Source organism: Pleurodeles waltl, chromosome 11, assembly GCF_031143425.1.
Source record: "Pleurodeles waltl isolate 20211129_DDA chromosome 11, aPleWal1.hap1.20221129, whole genome shotgun sequence".
Lineage (NCBI taxonomy): Eukaryota > Metazoa > Chordata > Amphibia > Caudata > Salamandridae > Pleurodeles > Pleurodeles waltl.
In genome coordinates, this window is record NC_090450.1 from 250,826,993 (window position 1) to 250,847,720 (window position 20,728).

Sequence of the window (20,728 nt, forward strand, 5' to 3'; positions counted from 1 at the left end):
CGGCCTACCTTAGGGGTGACATAAATGTAATAAAAAAGGAAAGTTTGGGCCTGGTAAGTGGGTACACTTCCCAGATCCAAATGGCAGTTAAAAACGGCACACACGGGCTCTGCAATGGCAGGCCTGAGACATGTTTGAAAGGCTACTTTAGTGGGTGGGACACTCAAGTGTTCAGACCCACTAGTAGCACTTAATGTACAGGTTCTGGGCACACAAAGTGCACATTACTGGGGACTTACAAGTAAATTAAATATGACAATTGTGGAGAAGCCAATGTTACCTGGACTTTAGCATTGGTCAGCAGCTTTAAAGGGCCCAGAATCCTAAAAGCCAGCATAAATGAAGTCAGAAAACAAGAGGTCAGGGGCAAAACGTTAGGGGAAACCACGCCAAAGATGCCGAGTCTAACACTACATTTTAAAGAATGTGCTAAAAAATTGTTTTTAAAAAAAAACAATATTTCTATGATTAAGTTTTACAAATGTCTCTAAAATTAAAATGTTATTTTATTTTTAAATACAATTTAAATACATATTAACCATATTGCATGAAAAATAACAACTTGTAATTATATAATTAAATATAATCAGTAATGGCACCCCACTGCCATAAAAAGAAAAAATAATGATTCCCTCACCCGTAAAAAATAAATACCCAAATCTTTGAACAATAAATACCAACACCATAAAAACTAAGTACCCTCTAGTTAATACACTGCCCACTCTCATCCCCTAGAACCATAGCAAAAGGCTCTGATTAGAAATGGGCTGGAATGAAGTGAGGTAGTTATTGTGTGTGGTAAAGTACCTCCTATTCCAAATTTCCAAAGTCCCAATCCCTGCACAAAGTCCGGTTTCCATAGAGCATTGTTTTGTTGTGGTCGCCCCAATCAATTTTTCCTGTCTTGTTTTGCAGATTTTGGATTCTGAGTGCCTTGCTAGCACACCCGCTGTCCCTCGTATTGCGCATTGCTTTCACCTAATAGAAATATTTAACTTTTGAGTAAGGCCATGGGAGGAGGCAAAAAGAATGCATCTGTGACATGGTAGCTAAATGTCATATGTGGGCTAAAGTTTTTTTTTTTACACAAACCAAATATATGAACAAAATATATGGCTCCAGTGAGCCCCATTGCAGTTTTACAATGCTGGCGGGTCACACGGCAAGGGAAAGTTCCTTTGCTAAGTAGAAACCCTGTTTTTATATATTAGCTAAATTACCACTAAAGTGTATGTTTGAACCCCACATGGCTTGGTGCTTAAAATGTAAAAATGGGTCGGACTGGACATTGGGAAAAGTACATTTCCAGGGTAAAAAGTTGTTTTCCACTAAATTTTAACAATGTAATTCACTTGTGAAATGAGATGTTTAATATCTTTAGTGAAAAAATATATTGGGAAAAATGTACTTTGTACTGCCTGGGAATTGGTTTTGAAATGGGTTGGCTCAAATTCCAGCTCTAGAGACAGAATGTACATCCCTGGATGTCTTGTTATTGATGGGCCTCCAACATGACAATGGGTTAACCTCGAGCAGCAGGACAGCCGGAGTGGTGTTAACAGTGGTCACCCAGTAATGATTAGCCAACTGGCAGCACAAAGGATAGCTTTAACTGCTCTTTGAATTGGAAATGACAAATAGAGATTCAGGTACTGCTACCATTGATTGTCAGAGCTACCTTAGATTTACCACCTTTGCTCCCAGGAGGAGAGAAAATTAGTTTTTTGAACTGGCAGATGGGAGGACACCTCATTTTCAAAGTTGGAGCAGCTAGAGTGATGAACTAGGGTCCCCGTAGGTTGAAAGATAAGACCATTGTAGTTGAAAGACTATCAAGATTTGTATTAAACCTAGAAAAGAAGTGCTGAAAAGGACGTTTGAAAACTATGAGAATATTGCTAGGATTAGGTAATTTTCCAGTCACTGTCTACTTGACAGGATAAGAGTGCCATCTCACCATCACCTGCTCAGAACACTTCTAGTCTTAGAAGAAACATCTTGAAGAAGGAAGCCTGTGCCTGAATAGTAGAAAAAGAAGACTCAACTCCTATTAGCACAGTGGCATAATCTACGCCAAGAACATGAGTTTAACTTTCCTAGTTTGTGGGATGAATTAACGTAATATTCTTAACTTGCAGGCATGACATATCTTTGCGACAGAAAGTCTGGGGTGCACTCATAAGGCTTGTCCCAATTGAATGAGTTTGTGTCCCTGGACGATGAACTCAAAATCAGAAACTATATTTCCCATAAGACCAAATAACTCTCACAGTATTTTGAAAATAACTGTGGTTATCTTTAAGATATTGAGTTTATTTCTCACAGGCTCCACAGCACACTTGCTAAGATACTTTGTTGCTGCAGTTAGGATCCTGTTACTAGGCAACTGTTTAAAGCCCTGAAGATTGTTTGTTTCCTTGAAAGCATGAAAGGAAGTTAAGCTGAACTTTAAAAATTATTCCAAGACATTTACGTCATGTTTGCAAACAAACTTGAGTTAAATAAAGCACTGCTCAAAGAACAGTTAATGGAGTATACATTCTATGTTTTGTTTTTTCTGTTTGGATTCCAAAAGTATTGAGGAATGGGAAGGATCCACAACATATTTATAGACTGTTGATATTTTGAAATGTACACATATGTGTCTCGGGTTATTGGTGCATGTGCAAAGCATGATTCATTAGCATAATTACTATTTACACAATCTAATTACTGTTTGTTTACATGTCAGTTTTGAGAAAGAACACCAATACTAAAGAGAAAGCTTTTCAAGAAATTAAGGCAGTTATATTTCCACACATGAGAAATGTTACCTTTATAAAATATATTATACATCAACTTATAGATACTGCTCATATTTCAGTACATGAATAACCAGAGTTCTCCAATATTCTGGAGAACCTGAGGCTTAGAGGTATTCCGGGGGCATAAAACATTTTGTTGTGGCTGTTGGGTTGGTATTCATAAAGACATCATATTAAAGATGATCCACTATCATCCAGCAGGTGAAATCAACCAGCAGAGTGACAAGTCAGAGGGTTGTTCCCTCGTGTCCATATTCTCTCTTACCTCTGTCCCTTTCCCCTGCTAACCTTCATATTCATGTTGTGAATGGTTGGCTGTGAGTATGGTGAGATGTGGCACTATTCACTACTCCTTTTCCTCCCACGGAAGCCGAACTGCAGGTTTTCCCGATGATCTTCTACGTTTTGCTCCACCTGGGCACCATCGCAACGAAGATGATGGTGGTGAGTGCAGCCGCCTAGCACACAAGGGAGGGAAGAAAACGAGAGTGAAACACAAGCGCACAACACAAATCCGACACACACACAACCAGCTGCACACGAAAAAACAATTTGTTCCCGAAAAACGGCAAAATAATGCAAGGACAACAGGAATGGACAAAAGTGATTGTAATCAGATCAAATTCAAAATCAATAAATTGACTTGTCATTGTAACAGATATGTACACGTACACAAAGGGACACTGCCCAGTCCAACGTTCAAAGGTTCCACATGGCCACAGGGCACAATCTAAGGCCCAACTCGAATCCTGACCACATCCGGATAATACACTGCATGGGCATCAGTTTGCAAATAGGCAGGCACCTCAGGGGGAGGGGGGCACCTCAGCCGGATGCGGGAACAAGCCCTGGTTCTGGAGGGGGTAACAGGCCCATTGCTCTGTCCTGGGGAATGCAAGGCCACAGTCTCTGGAGTGGGTGACTTTCCCACTGGTTCTGGAGAGGGCAACATGCCCATGACTCTGTCCTGGTGAGTGCTAGGCCACAATCTCTGGAGCGGGTGACTACCCCACTGGCTCTGGAGGGGGCACCATGTCCATTGCTCTTTGCTGGGGAGTGCAAGGCCACAGTCTCTCAGGTGGGTGACTTTCCCACTGGTTCTGGAGGGGGCTCCATGCCCTTTGCACTTTGCCGGGGAGTGCAAGGCCACAGTCTCTCAGGTGGGTGACTTTCCCACTGGTTCTGGCAGGGGTGGATGGGCTCTTCCCCTTCTTTCCTGGTGTGGGAAAGGCTCCTTCCCCGTCTTTCCTGGTGGTGAAGGATCCTTCCCAATCTTTCCTGGTAGAGCAGGCTCCTTGCCCTTCTTCGATGGAGGAGTGGTATCCTTACCACCACAAGTAGGTGGTGCTACTACTGTCCCCATGGACTGTGTGGCTGAGGTGCTGGGATGTGTCCGTGGTACCCTGCTCATACGGGCAGGATGGAGCGGGGTAGGGAAGAGGTCAATTTGGGAAAGGAAACACTTTTTAGGGACGTTGGAGCAGGAGGAGGGAGGAGTAATGGGAGTGGAGTTTTAGGGTTTATGTCTGCTTGTCTTGGGTGAAGGTGCATGGGCAGTATGCTGATGTGAGGTGGATGGCTGTTAGGTGTGTGAGTGCTTGCTTTTGTGTCCTTTAGGAGGGGAGGACAGACAGGGTGGGAGAGGACAGAGGGGACGCGTGCATGGCTGTTGTGGAGGGGTCTGCCAGTGAGGTGTGTGTCCTGCTTGGTGTGGTGATGCTGGTAGTGGATGTTGATGTAGTGCATGCAGGTGTTAGTGTGGACATGACTGGGAGGGAGGTGAAGGAGAAGGAGGAGGGGGAGACAGTGGATGTTGTCATGTCTGCAACTGTATGGTGTTTGCGTGAGTGCTTGTGGGATGAAGTGTGGTGCTTGTATTTGCCTGTGCCACTCTTGGGTGTTGTCTTGTGTGCATGCTCGTCTGTGTGTGTGCTTGGGATGGGTTGGGGTTGAGGAGAATGGGACTGGAAAGTGGGAGTTGGAGCGGGGAAAGTAGAAACAGGGACAATGGCTGCCATCAGGGAGGAGGCCAGAGCCTGAATCGTTCTTTGTTGGGCCACCAATCCACTGTGGATGCCCTCCAGGAATGCGCTGCATTGCTACATCTGGGATGCCCGCCCCTGGATGGCATTCACAATGGCTGACTGCCCTACAGAGATGGATCTCAGGAGGTCAATTGCCTCCTCACTCAGGGCAGCAGGGCTCACTGGGGCAGGGCCTGAGGTGCCTGGGGTGAAGGAGATGCCCAAACTCTGGGCTTCTGGGAAGGCGGTGCTGGTATGGGGGGTGGCGGCTGTACCTACAGCTGGGGTGTTCTTAGAGGTGTCCGCCGCCACCAGGAATCTTCCATCGGAGTAGGTATCCGAGTCTGTGTTGTCTCCTCCAGTCTCCGCCATAGTGCTCCTCTTGCCCTCCGTCCCACTGATTCCCTTGTCATCCGTGGATTCTGCCTCCTGGGTCATGTGCGATGCAGCTCCCTCTGTCACTGGTGCCCCTGCTCCTCCGCCAGATGAAGCTAAGGCACACAAGGACAGGATGACAAAACAAGAAAGGGGGGGGGAGACAAAGTATACACTGGGTCAACGACTGCACCAACACCACAGTTGACATACACATCACCGTCACAGACAGGGATCAGGCTTAAGGACAATGCATTGCACTACCAGGGATATGGCTAGTCACTAAGGCAAGATGAGGACAACACACCACCAACTGCAGCACTCCTGGGACCCATGATGCCCTGCCTGAAATGGACTGATAACAAGATAGGTTATCTGTATTTGCCATACACCCATTACCCTTCAAATGACCCACACTGCAATGTCTGGCCTGGCTTTAGGGGCATCCACTGACACACATCCACCACCCGGATACCATCCCACCAGCCAAAATATGTATTGATACCCACTGTACTCACCCCCTTGTGGCTGCTGTGATTCCCTCAAGCACCCACCCAGCTCAGGGTAGGCCACCGCAAGTATGCGGGACATCAGGGGGGTAAGGGTCCGACGGGCATCCCTTCCTCATTGGGAGGCCATCCCCAGCTGAGCCTCTGCAGTCTTCCGTGTCCATGGTCTCAGGTCCTCACACCGTTTCCGACAGTGGTGCTCTGCCTGCCATAGACCCCCGTGTCACGGTTTCGGGTGGGTCTGATCAGGACTCTGGTTGGGGCACCCATTGAGGCCACAGAATTTCCCAAAGAGGTAATGTACTGGAGCAGAAGAGCAGCTAAAGGCATACACAGGAAAGGACAGCTATAGACAGGCACAGGAAACAGGAAAGTAAAAGCAGAGCAACCTTAGTGTGAACAAACAGGAAACAGATTACTCATGGACAAGCCCACTGGGGTTACCACTAAGGTTGTACACAGGGTAGGGCTCACAACTTCCCAGAGCAACAGGGAATGTCAATGCCTCTGTACAGATTACTCTTACAGATAGTCATCCCGCAAGCCTCATAGAAAAGAGGCAGCAGAAGTGATTCTGTCTCTGGACCCTTAGAGCACAAACAAGGATTGTACTTACATACACAAGACAAGCTCTTGTGGGTCCAGCTGGAAACACAGTGGCAATTCCTGGAAAAACAGCAATAGCACACTGTCACTGTTAGGCACTAAACACTACGTATAACACTAGACAAAGAATGGGGGCTGGAATTGCCTCCTGGAAACCAGGAGCCAACCCCAGTACAAAGGAAAACACTTATACACAGGTGAAGACTGATAGTACACTTACCACACACAAATACTCAAGAGGAAACGGAAACAGAAGGAACAAACTAGGAGGCAAAAGCAGGAACTGGGAGCAGGCTCATGCTGAAGCAAAGGCAGGAATAGGACTGGAAAACAGAGCACAAGCTCTGACTGAAACATGCAGAAACGGGAGTAGGAAACAGAGAGCAGGCGCTGGCTGGAAAAATCAAGAACAGGACTGGAATACAGGGAGTTGGAACAAGCAGGCACCAGGACTGGGCAACTGAGAGCAGGTTCAGGCCGAAACAAGGCAGGAACAGGACTGAGAAACAGGGAGAAGGCACTGGAAGAAACAAACAGGAACAAGGCTAAGAGACAGGGAGCAGACTCTGGCTTGAATAAGCAGGAACAGGGCAGAGAAACAGAAAGCAGGTTCAAACTGAAACAAAATAGGAACAAGACCAGAACACCATCCGATAAAGGGTCTGGAACACAAAGGAATAGGACTCCAATGCACAACAAGGATCTTGAGGAAATGGCTTCTTTTAAGCAGTTCCAGGCTGCAGCAAACCCCCAGGTGGAATCACATGACTGGGCTGCACAGGAGAGGTCCTAGGTGTGTGTAGTTTCAGACACTCGCACGTCCTGGAGGAGAAAATCCAGTGAAAAGGAGCAACTGGACTTCTCCCATAGAAAACAATGTATAGTAGAATCCAGGCTTTCCTGACTACCAGTCTGTGCATTATGGGATTTGCAGTCCCAGGAAGCAAATGTAATTCTACAAAAACATACCATAGCGAAAAGGGAAACAAACAGGAGTCAGAAATGGACTTTAGATGAGTGTTCAAGGTGAATCCCAGGCTACAGACACTCCCTGTACAGCGCCTCAGAGAGATGGGACGACAGAGTCGTAACACCCAGGGTCTGCATGTCCTTGGCGATATAATCCCTTCTTTTGATGGGCGCTGACCCTCAGAGGCAATATAGACAGGAGAACACCATTAAACAAACAGTTGATCCTGTCACACAAATGGCCCACCATATCCGTTTCCAGAAAGTGGGCATGACAAACAGAAAGTCAGTCCTGCGCGGAGGCCAACAGAGAGTACAATTCCGGCCTTTTGCCAGAGCCATCTACAGACCCGGAAGGTGCCACAGCCATTGTCCCATCTTGCTGTATCTCGATCCGGAGGGCAGGGTCCTCCACCGACCTTCGAGTCATAGGGGGTTATTCCAACTTTGGAGGAAGTGGTAATCCGTCCCAAAAGTGACGGTAAAGTGACGGATATACCACCAGCCGTATTACGAGTCCATTATATCCTATGGAACTCGTAATACGGCTGGTGGTAAATCCGTCACATTTGGGACGGATTACCACCTCCTCCAAAGTTGGAATAACCCCCATAGTATCCTCTGTCAGTCCACCCTCACGGGTCCACCAGTCACGGTCGTCATTCCACTGAGCCACTCCACTAGCCCCAGCTGGCCTGCCCAGTGCTGCCTTATCCCACATTTCCAGCCATCCCCAAACCTCCTCTGGTTGCTCGAAGAAATGGGACCTGCCTCCAGAAAGCACATTTAAGCGTGCCGAGTATAAAAGCATATATTCGACATTCATGGCCTGGAGCTTCGCCTTCATTACCAGGAAACCATTCCGTGAATTCTGAACCTTGTTGGTGGAATCAGGATAGATGGAAATCTTCCCATTCCCAAACATCGCCTTGTCCGAATCACAATCTGCCCTCAGAACACTGTCCCTGTCTCTGTAATTTAGGAGACAGGCGATAATAGCCCTTGGGGGCGCACCAGGCCGCGGAGGTGCCACAAGCGCCCTATGGGCCCTCTCAACCACAAACATCCTGGAGAGGCCCACAGGCTGCATCACATCCCTGATCCAATTTTCTACAAAGGTCTCGGCTGCTGCCCCCTCCGCATGCTCCGGGAAACTCAACAGTCTGATATCATTCCCCCGAGAGCAACCTTCAGCATCTTCCAGTCGTGCCTCTAGTCTGCCGACCGTGGAGCTAGCCTGCCCCATCTGCTTAAGTAGAGCTCCCACCTCCGTCTGTAGCTCTATAATAGAGCCCTCCGCCACCTTGACTTTGTCAAGCACCTTTCTGAAGTCCGCCCTAAGAAGGTTCACCTCCACCGCCGCTGTTTCTATCTTGCCCTCTAGTGCTACTCTCGAACCCTGAATAGCGGCAAGAATCTCAGCTCGCGATGGTTCCTCTGCAGGCATTAACCCACTCTGGCCTTTGTCAGACCCTCCCAACCAGGTAGCACGCTCAGTGTGTGGGCACAACAGTGGTATATTGTTCCATGGTGCTGCCCTGCGACACATCGGTCCACTGATGTCGACCCATCCCAGGGCAGTCGTTGTGCAATCTGTATCATCTGTGTTGAAGCCCAGTATTTCAAAAAAAGACACCTGCAGCTCGCAGTATCCAAGGGCCGATTTTCACCTCCGTGGCCTCATAGCACCAAAACCCCCCAGCACCAATTAGGCAGTCCAGTGCAGGTAAGTTAACCTCCGAAAAGGTGCCACCGCAAGCCAATCACTCCCCGGTCCAGCAGAGCCAGGCAGGAGACCTAAAAACCTCTGTATTCCTCCCCAGTCTACGGAAGAGAGCTCCCCCTTGAAATAGCACTCCACTCTGGTCCCGTACATCCAGGCGCCCCACCAGAGGTCATAGGCATCAACAAGGAGCTTCCAAGCAGGCACCGCGCCAAACCTGCAGCCGCCATCTCATCAGCTTCACCCAGCCGTCTTCAAGGTGCACCCGTGGGCCCAGGGCCCGCCTCATCGGGCGCACGGGCCACGCCACCTTCAGGCCTCCAAGACCCACACAGGCCCGATCAGGCAGACCCGTACCAGGTCGCTGCTCAGCCCCCCCACAGAGGCCCCAAAAATGAAGCCCAAGCCACCTACCAGCAGTCTGCGTTCAAAGAATTTGTACCGGGGGAGTGGAACCCCCTGACTGGGCCCAATCGCCAGACGAGGCCGTCGCCACAGCCCAACGCCGTCAGCCTGTGCCGTCCCACGTGTGGCTGTAATCACCACCGTGGCCCGATTCAGCTGATCTCAGTGGACGGCAGCAGCCCGCTACCCCAAGGGTCCCGTGGATGCTGCTGGGGGGTGTAAAAAATAAGGGCAGCCCAGGATTGTTAGAGGATTTTGCCGGGGTGACGGGAGCTCACTAGGAGCACGTCCCGCCGGCCATCTTGCCTGGCCACGCCCCCTCCAGTCAACATCATTAAGCGGGTTCTATTGTAAGATAATTTATTGAATTTCCTTTGCTGGAGTATTCAGGCAGTTAGGAGGTCAGATATTGGGGTCTTGTCAACTGAGTTGGAGTATTCGGTTTGTGTGACTTGGGTCTTGTTTGTGCTGATTGCATTCCGCTTTCAGCTCATCAATCAGCACTTTATGATGATCTTAGAGTCTTCCCTTAGTACTGTAGGGGAATCAACTGAACCTACGTTAGTCTCAAAGTAATTATCTACCTCAGTCATTAGATGCAATAATAAGTTAGTATCTGTCAACAAGGTACTGAAGGCCTTATTTAGAGTTTGGTGGATGGGTACTCTGTCACAAAACTGACAGATAGCCCATCCACCTCATTACAAGTGCATTAGGCTATAATGCACGTGTAATAAGGGGGCAGGATATCCATCAAGTTTGTGACAGAGTGAATACCAGTCCAACAAACTCTAAATCAGGCCCTAAGACTTAATCTCCCACTTCCCTCCTATGTAGCTCACCAAATCCACAAACAATACCTTGGGAGAGTGGACTGGCACTCTGATGGTCAAAATATGTGCATGTACAATATCAGCTAGGTAGGGGCATGAAGAAGTAACATATCCTAAATGTGGCCTGAAGTAAAAGAGAAATTCCCTACCATTCAGGTAGAAGTAGGTTCATTGGCTAATTCCTTAGTGCCAGAGGATCCAGAAAACCCAAATGTTCTATAAGCCTGTACAGAAAATGTATCAGTTCTCACCCCTCCTACAACTCTAATACCTCTTAGATTCGAGAGACCCTTGCTCTTTCTGTTTTACATAAAGAGACATCCTCCTCATCTTATAGAATTCCCTCCCAATCTGCTTCCACTTTCATTGCTTGTAGGGCTTCCACTTTCAGTGCTAGTAGTGAATGACGTTACATGCTTGAAAAAAAGACAGAGTGGTGAAATGAGAATTCCGCTGTTTACACTTTTTCAGCTAGGACAGCTGTATGGAACCGATTTGATAGTTCGTATAACACTTTGTAACGTGTAAGGCCCTGATTACAAGTACACTGTTAAATTCCAATGTGTTTGTTAACTCCTGTTAATTGAGTATTATGTTCGCTACAACAACCTGGTATTTTTCCCTAGGTAAATTTCAGCAGGTCCCTCACAAGCTTTAAGTGGGGATGATGCATGGTAAAATTGGCTACGTTTGAAATTTGGTAAGAAAAGCATACATTTTGCATATAAAATCCCTTATTCTTGGGGTAACTCGAAAAGGGAGATTTACAGGCACATTAAACATCTCAGCTCATGCTGGTTCACTCATTATCAGAACGTATGTCATGTACAGGGGTGTAACATAGGACCCCGCTTGGCAGGGGGCAGCATTCAGCTCAAGGACTATGAATATAGCTAATATACAGGATGCTCAATGACCCCTCATCCCATCATGCAGGCGGGGCCCCTCATTTTGCCTCACGCCGCTGGACGTGTAGTCACCGCACTAAGGGCCAGATGTAGCAAGCAGTTTTGCCCATTCTGTGTCAATGGGAAAATGTGTGCGTACGTACATTGGCCCTAAGAACCAAATTAATCTGAACATGCATTTGTTACCTTCGAAGGAGGACACCCAGTATTAGTTGTAAGCTCTATGCAAGCCACAGGGAGTTTGCTTCTCTGTTTATTGGTTGCTAGTTTGATTTGCCTTCTTTTGTTTTTATTCTCTCCTCAAGTGCCCGTGGGCAGCGCTGTCCGGCAATACTGGCTGAAAACAGATTTCTACAAACATAAGAGGCTTTTGAATAACCGAGCGTATTCTGCCGCCTGTTTTCGTTTTTCTTTGAAAGGCACATCTATAGAGTCGAGGGACAGCGGGGAAGTTATTCTGCCACTCGGCAAATGTTTCCCAAAACAAGCCACAGCCACCAACGTAAAGGCAGTTTCGGCACCGTTTTGAGAATGCGCGTTTGTTTCCTGAGCTGCCTCGTCTGCATTTTTTAACCTACTCAAAATGAACTGAAAAATTCAGAGGCCTGTGTCAGAATAATAAACTTTTGTATTGTTGGGCGGATGTGGATTAAATGGGGGCAAATTAAATGAAATGTTCTTGGCATCTGCTTCGCTTGCATCAATCACGTGAAGAAAGTCGACGCCAGTGACACCATTAAGAATGAACAAGGTTTTGTTGCAAGCACAACTGCATCGTCCGACTTCTACCCTGAACGTCTGCCTAAGAATGGTAATATTTAAGCAAAGGTTTGTCCTAAGCAGGGATGTCTCCAAAGTTTCATTGGCACGAGCGTATATTTCTAAACTGAAACAAGCTTGACAATGTTTTGAAACTGCTAGCTCTTGGTTGTCACAGTGTCGTTTGCCAGTAGAGACTGAGGCACTGATCCAGAGGTTTGACAGGAGTTGCCTTCAGGAAACTGGTGAGCGATACTAGTCCCTTCTACATTAAATGCCACTATGTACAGATGCCTTATGGTGCTACCTCAAACGGCCACAAGGGGAAGAAGACTCCAAACAATCTTTTAAAAAAGCATTGTTTCTAGGGAAAGGGGAGCACTTGAACTGTAAAAACGTTTTGTCTGGTCTGGTGTGCTTAACATCCTTCCACCAGAGCTGAATAAATGGAAGGACATGCACAAGGATGTTTGGGCAACTCTTTACTAAAGCTGACCCAGGCTTACTTGCAGAATGGGTCACTGACTGCTCAGAGCCCACATCCTTATACATATACTACCTTCCGAGTATTAAGAATCACCATATGTTGGAAGGCTATACCTAAACTCATTCCACTGGGAGAAAGAGGGGCCTTTCCAACTAAAATGATCATTCTTCAAGGGCAGGGTGTTCTAATAGCCTTGTATTCAGCTTGAATCAGAGACTTGGGCCAACATTGCTGGAGTTGGTCTTTATAGCCTGATGCTGTGGGCTTTATGCAGGGTTATTGGGGAAAAAGAGATTGTGCAGTCACATCTTTGTGTGCATAAATATGAATTTGGCGCACATAATACAACATTTGCTGTATCAGTTGCAAATTGAAAAAAATATTTAGAGTTCAAAACAATCAAGGGTTATTAAAATCACTGCACACGGTGCAACGCCACGTAATACAGTTGGCAAAAGGCAACTTCTAACCTTTCAGATGTTTATTGCTCTAACAAGCCTTTAACAGGAGTGAGAACTAAGAAAAGATAGCATAAACACTGTGTTAAAATATCAAGAGTAACATACAAATGTGCAGAATGTGTTTTTTCCTACTGCATAATTTGGACAGCTTGTCCCATATGTTTGACCTCCACTGTTCCATAATTCTCCTGTCAATGACCATAAGAACTATAAGGCTACAATAATAGTTTTTGAGCTTACTGCTACAGCTTTGCATTAAGAATACAAATTCAAAATTTCTGGAATAAAGACTCCAATTTATTACAACAATGCACTTAGATTGTTTATGATAAACACCCGAATAAAGATCCCCAATCAGGGCAAACCGGGTCTTGGGTTGCTTGTATTGCAGTTCAGAGAGGACCTGGCATGGCAGTTCAGGCTGGACTGTTCCTAACAGAGCAGGGTTGGGTCTAATCTGAGATGGCATGGTGGGCAAAAGAACAATGGGTTGGAATGCTACCAGAGCAATGCTAGTGGTCAGACTTATTGCAAGAATGATCCCATCCTTTATGTATATGGTATGAAAAATACTACAAAAGAATTTGGGAGGTGTTCGAACTTCAGTGACATTCATGTAGCTCATCACTTGTAAGTGCGAGCCCTAGATAGTCCTGTAGGGAGAAGCTTGGTTAGTATGGAACTCAGGAACAGTAAGTACATCTTCTGAATCAGACCTGCATCTGGTGGGTCCCACAGCCTTCAGATGGTAAGTTCAGGAGAGAAAATCCAATTTCAGAAGTTTAATGTCTTTCAAAAACTTGAGGTGCAATGATTGGTAGATGTAACAGGTGATGAGTGGTCAAACACTATGGTCCTCATTTCTAGTCTGGCGGGTGGGAAAGCCCATCCGCCAAACTCCCAACAGGTGGCCGCTGCCTTCGTGGCAACCTCTCACCGGAGATATTACAAGTTTCCTGCTAGGTCGGCAGGCGGAAACCTCAGTTTCAGCCCGTTCGCCTAGCGGGAAACAGGTTAAAGCATAGTCTCCGGCTTGTAATCGAGCTGGCGGCAATGCTGTAGCCAGCGGGGTGCAAAAGCACCATCGCAATGTTCACTGTTTGCAAAGCAGACAGCAAACATTGCGATGGTGCTGGGCAGGGGGGCTCCTGCACTGACCATGCCAAGTGCATGGGCAGTGCAGGCCTTCCATGTGGCTCCCTGCACCTGTTCTCCAAAAGCCTCTTCATGGTAGTTTAATCGCCATAAAACTCCTGGCGGAGAACAAGGTCAGAATTTGCAGGGCAGCGCTGCATGCAGTGCTGCCCTGGCGGATTACGATCTTGCCACCACCCGGATCATGGATCCTGGAGGAGCTGGCGGTTCCCTGGTGGTCTAACTGCCAGGGTTTTAATGTGGCGGTCGGACTGCCACCGCAAGTGTGGCGGTCTGGAGACCGACACATTCATAATGAGGCCCTATGTTCCTGATTCACAATTTGGAGTCAGTTTACTACTTTTGTAATTCACTTCGGGCGTGATTCACAAAGGCAAATGTACACTTTTGAGCAAGTTTACACTTTGTAGTAAGTGTACTACTTTCGGTATTTACGAACTCCAAGGGTAAACTTACTGCAAAGAGTAAGTTACATGCCTCCACTGTCACAGTAAAGCAATTGTATTACTCTTGGGTGGGTGGTGATGTCCTTCCTAAAACCCCTCCATCATCCTCCCTAAACTCCTCTTACTCTTCCCTGATCATATCTCCTTTTGTAGTAGGTCTGTCCTGTTTAACCTCAACTCCCACCAGTCACAGCTACATTTACTCCTAAAATGTATATTTAAGTGTGGGGAGACTCCGCCGTCAGGGTCGAGAATTCAACATACATAAGTATAGATAATGCAAAGGAGTAAAACTCTGCATCAGGCCCTTTAGATTTACATTAAGAATGATGTGAACGAAAACATGAGTAGAAGTGCCAACTGGCAAAGGAACACAGTAGAGTTAAAAAGAAAGGCCCAAAGTTTTCTTAAAGAGCCTAACTGCTTTGTGCGCTGCCAAGTGCTGGGTTGCTGATTTCTAAGGCAGCCTAGTTTGATTTTTTTTTAAATGAGTTCACCTCATGTATTTTTATTCTACCATTTCATGTCTCTTTTTTCACTACTGGGGATGGGGTATTTTTCCTCTCTGCTTTCTACCTTTTTCACTATTTTGCTGCCTCTTTTTCCCTCTTATGCCACTATCTGCCTTTGTTTCGTTTGATCTAGCTCAACATCTGATGATGGAAATAAGTCCCAGGACCTGAAAATGAGTTTCTTAGTCAACCACCTGAAACAACAGTACATCTTAGCACTGTTGTTCAATGCTGAGTAAAGAAATGCATGGATGAAGAGGAATAAATGCATTTGTCAGTTTTGAGAAGGTTAGGATAGGCAAAATATTTGAGAAACAGAAGATTTGATGAAGATCTAATAGGATGAAGGTGAAAAAAGTGGGAGACTTATAAGGAAGAAGGTTGCTAGAGGTAGGGTGACAGAAAGGTGTGGTACAGATATTAAAAAAAAGATTTTAAACATTTAAGGCACAACATGGCTGTCCAGGCCAACCAGTCAACTTTTAATCTATCAAAGAGCAGAAGCACAGGACCATGTTTTTTAAAGGACTACACCTGTGGGTGAAGTCAAACATGGATAAATATTGGAGACTTTTGAAAGGAAAAGTGAGCAACTATTCAAACATGAAAAGTGACAGAGAAGGAGGAGCTGAATTCAAGTCAGATCACAGTAGATTCAAGTTGACAGAAATTGGTGCCAAAGAAAACTAAAATTAAGCAAAAAAGAAACTATACAGAAGAACTATGGACACATAGGAAAGAGACATAGTCAACGATATTACCAAACAAAAAAACTGCATGCAGTCTGCATGGTTCATTTAATGACAGAGGAAAGTGCAGGTCAATACATTAGCTGTCTAGTATAATAAGCTTTGAAACGCCTAGTCATCTATCTGTATAATAATGGATGAAACGGGTATGACATAATTAGATCAGTGATTCATTTTCACAGAATACTTCCTTGTTAATGAAACTGATCTTTAAAGGACTTAATGATTTCCATTTATAAAACAATAACCTGCTTTATTAACTGCAAAATGCTATCATCTTGAATTTAATCAAAAATAATTGTCGCAGTACTGAATGCAATTCAGAGAAATATTAGAAACACAACATCATCAAAGATACAGGCAGATACGGTGCTGATATGTGAACCCGTATAAATCAGAAAGCTGGCAACTTAGCACAGATGAGTGATAAAATCTTATTGTATATATTTGTTATTCACATTATTTATTTACTTGCTCTTTTTGGGTCCAACTAATTGAAACAAGCACTGACAAAGTCAATAAATGCATACACATACACGCAGACATACAGCTTTTTCATACTGGTTTAATGCCTTATTAGCATTTGCCAAGTTGTTTACCCTGCAGCCACTTTGTACACCTTTGTTACGCCCAGATATTCAGGGTTTCTCACTTTCGATGTGCATATATTTGACACTCTAAAGCGGGAAATCAGAACCTAGTTACCTCAGAAGATTATGCTCCCTTTATGCATCTTAGTTTAAAGGAGCAATAACACACATGCAGATTTACTCACATGCAAGATTATGTTTGTATCTATATAACAAATGTGCACCTAACTGACAGCATATCTACAACCTTGTGCAGACTTCCATGTCTCCACCCACTAAATCCTGAGGTGGAGCTATCTAAGGCTGCCTTTATGTGTGTAAAGTTACTACAAGTATCTTTACACACGTAGGCAATGATCTGTAATATCAGAAAAGAGACCTCCCTATGGTAAAGTAAGAGGGAAAACAATACAGTGAATTCATATTTAAAAAAATATGACAAATACTCTAAATGAAATACAAGCATAACTTACATTAATTAATATTAATCAAGAAATAATAGAGAAAAAGGGTACCAAAAATAGTCAATAAATATATGTCATATAAAATATATTAATTTTATTTATATTATTTTTTAAAACAAAATGTTTAAAAAATTGCATCCTCGTTTGCATTTTAATATTTCATTACTATTTAATAAATGTAAGTAAAATGTATGTTTTCATTTATTTTGATTAACTGGTGCCGTTAGGTTTTAACAATGATTTTAAATTTGTTCCTGGTTTTAGCTTGATCATATATTTTGTATACATCGATTATATACTTATTTATTGATTATTGTTCCTTTGATGGTAACACATTGTACTGCATGTTTTATTGATCTCATCCTGTATCTCTATTGTATTATTTGTGCCTATGTGTCGATGAATTTTTGCATCTAACTTGACACATAAATGAAACGAAATTTACTTGAAATCATTTAAAATTTTCATCAAAAGTTTATTTTTTAAATAAGTGATTATTATTATTTAGTATTATAAAATATGCAAATGTAAATGTAGTATATATCGGTGAGTAGAAAATATGACCCACTCCAGGTTGATAGCGGCTGCAATCTTTTTTTACTTTGGCACAGAAATAAAGAAGACGCGCTTCGACCCAGAGGGGTGTCTTTATGTGTGTGTATGTGTGTGTGAGCACGTACGCACCTGCGCACACACACACACACACACATATGTATTATTACCTAGTGGTTATAGTTAAGACCTAGTTTCCATAGGAAAAGCATTTTTTGTTTTGCTAATAACTTTGGCGCTGTATAACGTCTCTTCCCGAAATTTTCAAAACTAGTTTGCCACTTACTTCAGATGCTGTCAGTAAATTTTAGGGTGATTCATCAAGTGGGGGCCGGGCAAAAGGGGGGGGGACGCAAACATGTTTTCCCCATGCAATTTCCTATAGGTATTTTAGACAAAACTACAGCCCGAACTGGTGAACGGAATTAAACCAAATTTGGCAGAAAGCTAGTTCTTTGTCCAGAGGGATCTCTTTTTGTGGTTTGGTGTAAATACATCAGTAGTTTTGAGGATGCAAATGGCCCTGCGGATCAGAAAGATCTCAAAATGAGATCTGATTGACTGTCATACCTTCCACCAGAAAGTGGTGGCAGCCAACTTGGGACTCGGCTGAGTCCCAAGAAAAAAACATAACAAAAAAAAAAAACCAGAAGGATCAGGGTGGGAATACCCTGATCCCCTAGGCCTGGTGGTGGGGTCCTGCCTGGGGCCAAAACATTTTTTATTTCATTTTTAATTTTGCTGAAGATCCCTGGCAATTTTTTTTTTTTAAAACAAGCATGGTTTACTGAACTTGCTTTTTTATGCTCCTCAAGTGGGCTAGGGCCTGGGGAAATTCATAATATTATTATAGGGGAAGAAGGGGCTCTTGTGGCCCCACGCCCCAGGATGATTTCGGCCTCAGGGACCTCATCCCCCTTGGTCCAGTGTTATCAGAGGGCAGCACACGGCCCTCCTCTTTGGGTGATTTTGGCCCAGGAGACACCACCATCCGGGCCCAGCCAAAGTTAAAAAAGGGGGAGGAGGAACAGAGCCCCAGTCGGTCCAGGGACCTCACCTGCGTGCCCTCCTGCCCCATAAATCCAGTGTTGGGCCAAGTACCACCTCCCCTAAAATGTGCACCTGGCCACAGGGGATGGGGTCCCCAGGCCACAATCAGCCCAGGGAGAGGGACCACGTGTCCCCTCCCCCACAAAATGAGCTGGGCCCTGGGGGATATGGTCCCCGGTGCCGAAATAGGCCCAGGGAGGGATGAGTTATAGCTATAAATGCTGAATTAATATGGTTTGTGAGTGTATATTCTGAACCTAACTATAACATCCCTGTAACCTTTATTTTTTCAGTGCAAATATGATATATATACATACACACACACACACATTTATAAAGTCAAAATACTTTAACTATTTTAACATTATGTTCCAATGGAGTGATATTTTAAGTCCCCAAGGGCCAGATGTAGCAAAACTTGGTTTTGCGACTCGGAAATTGCGACTATGAGCGACTCGCAATTTCCGAGTCGCAAAACCATATGCAGAAAGGTGTCTCAGACACCTTCTGCGAGTCGCTATGGGGTCGCAAAGACCACCTCATTAATATTAATGAGGTGGGTCGCAATTTGCGTCCCCATAGCGACTCTGGGCACTCACGGGGATGGAGGCCTGCTGGGAACAGCAGACCTCCATGTCCGTGACTGCTTTTAAATAAAGCAGTTTTTTTTTCCCAAGTGTAGCCCGTTTTCCTTAAAGGAAAACAAGCTGCACTTAGGAAAAAAACCCGAAACCTTTAGTTTCTGATTTTTTCAGGGCAGGTAGTGGTCCCTTGGACCACTGCCTGCCCTGAAAAAATAATTTTGGGTACAATCACAAAGTGCAAGGGGTCCCATGGGGACCCCTTCCCGTTTGCGAGTGGGTTACCATCCACTTCAAGTGGATAAATGGAATTGCATACCACTGCGACTCGCAAATAGGAAGGGAACACCCCTTCCTATTTGCGACTCGGAAATGCATTTTGCGAGGCAGTTCCGACTCGCAAAATGCATTTCTGCATAGCAAACACGCGTTTGCGACTCGCAAACGGCAATTTTCGCCGTTTGCGAGTCGCAAACAGTTTGCTACATCTGGCCCTAAATCCATTATTTTCTATTGGAGTATTCTGCAATACCCATGAGTAGCAAATTATGGTGCTAAATCCATTCCAAGACTCTACTTGACTACATTTAGGACAATTTGTGTATTTTGGGGCTGTAGTAACTTTAGAAGTGTTGTTTGTGAATACCAATGAGCTTACTCTTTATGTGTGGGTCTTCATATGAACATGTCCCTCCATAAACATCTCCTATTTTGTAGTAAGTATTCCCCATTTTCCTGCCATTCCCAGAGTCCCTCCCACATTTACTCCTAAAACAAACACATGTGGAGTTCTCTGTCTCAGCACAGAGAAGAGAAGAGATGGAAATCTATGCCCAAGGGTTGGTAAACAGCATAAACAGACAAAGACACACACAGACACACACACTTGTGCATAAACACATACTCACATAGCATCATAGTGGTGGTTTGGTCGAAGCATATTAGGTCTTACGTACCTCTGTTACATAAGTAGGCAAGAAGAAGGAGTTGGTGGCACTGTACCTCAACAGAGTACAGCATAATGTTTGCTTACTATATTGTGGTATGGGCTTGTGCAAGGACAGAAATCAGCCATGGCATGCATGACTTTGGAAACCTGATGATACCTCTACGAAACTAATGGTGGTCCAGAGTCTCAAAGACGGTTAAGGACCTGAGAGTGTGGAGAGGCTTTAGGTACATAGATGGGTATTGCAGGAGAGAGATATGCAGGATTGTATGTGAAAGATAGATGAAAAATCTTGTCTATGTTGAATGCAAGCAAGCTTTAATGGAAAATATCTTATCTGAAAGAGTGCATTGAAAAACTCTAGACACAGACACACTTCTTTGAAAATTGTTCTGTGTAGCCATATACCAGAACAAGAGTCAAAAGGTACATTTGTCAGTTAATGTCAGTCTGGAGAGTGTGGATGGAGTAGGCCAGTTCCACCCACATTAAAGCCACTAGATTGCTGTACAAATGACCTATTTCGCATGAATTACTTAGAAAGCTCTGAGCCTCAAAGTCCAACGCAAATGAGTTTGCAACTAGAATGTCCCTCTGGTGGAAGACATAATCCATATTTTAGGATAACCCATCACCTGATGAACAACACACAATACAAGCGCACACACATTCACACAGACAACAAAAATACAAAGATCATCAAGATGACAAAAAGACGAGTCATCAGCAGCAGGGAAGACTAATGAGTGCATACTTTCTCCTGCTCTCTCTTCCTCCCAAATGTGTTATCATCGTGTCCGTTCTCGTGATACTGCAC

General features: G+C 44.7%; 1 protein-coding gene across 8 annotated transcripts in view; it reads right to left on the reverse strand.

Annotated features, from left to right (window-relative positions):
• The window catches only part of RHBDD1 (rhomboid domain containing 1), a 301,363-nt gene that overhangs the window by 250,212 nt on the left and 30,423 nt on the right, over positions 1-20,728 (reverse strand). For 2 of the 8 annotated variants that reach the window (XM_069213512.1, XM_069213510.1), the window contains exon 2: positions 6,329-6,378. The exons of 4 other annotated variants lie outside the window; for them this stretch is intronic. The gene's annotated coding sequence lies outside the window, so the exon portion shown is untranslated. Of the gene's footprint in view, positions 1-3,069; positions 3,263-6,328; positions 6,379-20,728 lie in introns of all 8 variants that reach the window. 2 more of the 8 variants (XM_069213513.1, XM_069213509.1) reach the window with 1 other exon arrangement.